The sequence below is a fragment of the Callithrix jacchus genome, chromosome X (genome assembly GCF_049354715.1).
Source record: "Callithrix jacchus isolate 240 chromosome X, calJac240_pri, whole genome shotgun sequence".
Taxonomy (NCBI): Eukaryota; Metazoa; Chordata; class Mammalia; order Primates; family Cebidae; genus Callithrix; species Callithrix jacchus.
This window is the reverse complement of record NC_133524.1, coordinates 27944371-27948553: the sequence shown is the minus strand read 5'-3', so window position 1 is coordinate 27948553 and position 4183 is coordinate 27944371. Positions and strand designations below refer to the sequence as shown.

The 4183-nt window shown below is 35.7% G+C and overlaps 1 non-coding gene across 1 annotated transcript; it reads right to left on the bottom strand.

Annotated features, from left to right (window-relative positions):
* Positions 1 to 967: 967 nt before the first annotated feature.
* On the bottom strand, positions 968 to 1029 carry LOC118150789 (U7 small nuclear RNA). The gene has a single exon (XR_004738926.1). It is a non-coding gene; the product is annotated as a U7 small nuclear RNA (small nuclear RNA).
* Positions 1030 to 4183: the final 3154 nt, after the last annotated feature.

Here is a 4183-nt window from a genome sequence, read left to right as displayed (position 1 = left end):
GTATTTTTAGATATACTGTATTAAAAATAATGTGTATTAAACACATTTAATGTGTTTTTATTGTATTAAAATAATGTGTTTTTAGGTATTAAAATAATGTATTTTTTAGGTCATATAAAGCAGGAGAAAATGTAGCATGCAGCCAGCAAAAGGTACACAGTTGTCTCTACCTGAGACAAGCCAAAGGCAACATTTAATTGCAAGCAATACTGCTCTCTTGGAGTGAGATTTTTGCCAAGCATGAAAAGTTTGTGTTCAAAACTGTCAATGAGATATTTACTCTTCTGCTCTAACAACCTCTAGCCTGACTCTTTTTGTGGTCATTTGCTAACATGTATAAATAATTAATATAAATTTTTCGCATCAAAAGCTATATTTATATTTGTATTAATCTTTGTTATGGGCTGAATTATGTCTTTCCAAAATTCACTTGTTGAAGCCTAACCTCTGATGTGATACTATTTGGAGATGGGGACTTTGGCAGATAAATAAATTTGGTTGAGGTTATGAGTATGGGGCTCTTACTATAGGAATGGCACCCTTCTAAGAAGAGACACTAGTGTGGAAGAATTCCTCCTTCTCTGTATCCTTGCCAACATCTGTAGTTTTCTGTTTTTTTAATAGTAGCCATTCTGACTGTTATAACATATTTCATTGTGGTTTCAATTTGCCTTTCTCTGATGATTAGTGATGTTGAGAATTTTTTTGTATGCTTATTGGACATATGTCTTCTTTTGAAAAATGTATATTCATGTCATTCCCCACTTTTTAATGAGAATATTTGTTTTTTGTTGTTGTTACTGAGTTGCTTGAGTTCCTTGTAAATTCTTGATATTCAGTCCCCTGTCAGATGCATAGGTTGCAAATATTTTTCCCTATTTTTCAAGTTTTCTGATCACCCTGCTGACTATTTCCTTTGCTGTACAGCTTTTTAAAATTCTTTTTAATTTTTATTTTTTTTATAATAAAGGGCTTTCTGGCAAAAACCGGAAAGCCTGCTAGACAAATTCTAAAAGAGCTGTAACACTTGGTCAGAAGCTTTTTAGTTTAATTGTTTCATTGTCTATATTAGTTATTGTTGCTTGTGCTTTAGAGGACTAGTACAACCTCTATGGAAAACAGCATGGAGATTTCTCAAAGAACTAAAAACAGAACTGACATTTGATCCAGCAATCTTACTAGTGGGTGTCTAGTCAAAGGAAAATAAATCATCATATAAAAATGATACCTGCACTTACATGTTTATTGCAGCACTATTCACAATAGCAAATATGTAGAATCAATCTAAGTGTCCATCAGTAAATGATTGGATAAAGAAAATATGGCATATATACACAATGGAATACTATTCAGCCATACAAAAGAATGAAATAATGTCTTTTGCAGCAACATAGATGAGATTGGAGGTTATTATCTTAAGTGAAACAACTCAGAAACAAACAATAGTGTGTGTTCTGATTATAAATGGGAGCTAAATAATGTGAACACATTTGCATAGAGTGTAGAATGGAAGACAATAGAGGCTCAGAAGGGTGGAGGGGAAGGGAGTGAGGTGGCTGATGAGAAATGTTTTTTTCTTATTATTTTTATTTATTTTTTATTGCATTTTAGGTTTTGGGGTACATGTGCAGAACATGAAAGACAGTTGCATAGGTACACACATGGCAGTGTGCTTTGCTGCCTTCCTCCCCTTCACCCACATGTTATTTGGTTGATGGATACACTAAAAACACAGACCTCATCCTATGCCGAATTTCCATCAAACATATTGCATATGCACTCCTTCAATTTATGCAAAGAGAAACAGAAGAGACACTCGAGAGCTCTCTGACATATGAGTACAATCAAGAAGACAGCCATCTAAAAGGAAGGAAGAGAGGCTTCACAAGAAACTATCCGTGTTGGCACCTTGATCTTGCATTTCTAGCTTCTAGAATCCTGAGGAAACACATTTATGTTGTTCGAGCCAACCAGTCTGTTTTTTATGGCAGATTTTGAAATACAATGGGAAGGAGTAATAGATTGAATTGAATTTTGCATACCACAAAAAGCAAAGACAATTTCTAGCTCTTTGGCCTACAAAATTAAAGAAACCTTGGTGCATTTAATGAAATGGTAGATATTAAATGAAGGGATAGCAAAATAAAGAGCTCTATTTGCCACATTAACTTAGAGTCCCTTCTAAACTAGGATGAATTGATCTTAGATTAAGTGGGATGATGGGGATAAAGGTCTAATTAAAGTAAATTCATAATCTTATTCTTGGTAATTTGTGCTGTCAGTAGGGTAGATATGTTAAATTGACATTCTCTGTTGATATTTAATTCTTCAGGAGCTTAGAAGAATGATCTTGACTAGAGATATAGATAGAAAAACCATTAGGTTTTAAGTGGTATCAAAACCAGAAGGAATAAAATGGATGCAGAATGGTGTTGAATTACAAGGAGATGAGGATTTAAAGCACTTTGTTACATTTCTCTTTCAAAATCTAATTAATTACCTTCCAAGCAACCAGTGAAATGGTCTATAAAGTAGTGAAGGGAAGATTACGTAAGGTCAATTTTCCTGCTAAAACTTCTGCATGAGAGAATAAAAATAGGAAATCCAGCTAGACTAGAATTGGGTTGGAGAAGTTCACGTGCATGGGTAGGGCCTTTGACTCCACAATTTTATGAGACGTGATGACCCCTTCAAGAAGGAATGGGATCTGTCCACCCTCCCTTTCATGTGTGTGTGTGTGTGTGTGTGTGTGTGTGGGTGAGAGTGTGTGTGTGTGTGTGTAGCTAGGTACATTTAGTAGCATATAATGAATTTCTTTTTTTTGTTGTTGTTGAGACAGAGTCTTGCTCTGTTGCCAGGTGCCAGGCTGGAGTGCAATGGCATGATCTCGGCTCACTGCAACCTCTGCCTCCCAGGTTCAAGCAATTCTCCTGCCACAGCCTCCCAAGTAGCTGGGACTACAGGAGTGCAACACCATGCCCAGCTGTTTTTTGTATTTTTTAGTAGAGACGGGGTTTCACCATGTTGGTCTCGATCTCTTATCTCGTGATCCGCCCACCTCGGCCTCCCAAAGTGCTAGGATTACAGGCATGAGCCACCGCGCCCGGCCAGTGAATTTCTAACTGTAGAGAAGCTGCCGGAGAATTCGAAAGGTGGTCAATTGTCTCAATTTCCGAGGTTTGAAGAACACTATATCCAGCTCAGAAGTTAATTCCTAATGCCTGAAATGAAGAGTGATCTAATTAATCTGACAAGCGAAGGTTGCTGTGCACCCACCTGTGATGTGTTGGCTCCAGTGTCTGTAGTAGGTCTACCAGCATGACCTTCACCAAAAGGAATAAAGAAAATCATGAGCAAGCAAAGGAAAATAACTTTGCATTTCTGCGGACTCAACTGATTAGAGGCAGGATGTTCAGGCAGAAAGCCTAGCTAGCATTGAGGTGACGTAGTGTTTGAAAGATGGGACAAAATTTTAAAATAATAAAACACTTGAGATTTGAGTATAAAAATAGCTGCAAATATTAATTTTGAGTGCTTAACATTTTATTATAAAACAGAAAACCATAAAATATATAGAAATGTAAAATATGCAGTTTAATGAATATCATAAAGCAAATGACATACATTGTCACTGCTCAGGTCAATACATAGAACATTGGCATCTGTCTTCTGGAGCACCTTATGGAACACAACTCTCTCCCTACTTGTGGGAATAGAATGTTGCTGGTATTTATGGTATTAGTACTTGTTTTTCTGTATACGTTATCACACACTTATGCTTTGTTAGGAAATATGATTTACATAAACAGTGTATAGTTTTTGTAACAGACTTATTTTACTCAACATTATGTTAGAGGATTCATCATGTAGCATAGCTGATTTATGTTTTATTTATTTTTACTTCTGTCCATTGAATAAATATGAAATATGCTATAGCTTGTTCTATTCTACTACTTATTAAAATTTGAGTTCTAAACAGTGATACAAGTTGTTCTAAACCTTGCACATGTATCTTTGTGCTCATGGGGAGAACTGGAATGTGATATGTTGGACTGGAGTATATTATAATGGCATAGGAATATATTTTACCATAATTGGTAATGGCCAGTTTTCCAAAGAGCTTATAATATAGGAGTTATTAAGAAATTATTTTAGGCAATTAGCAAGGGTAGAAGAGTTGTCA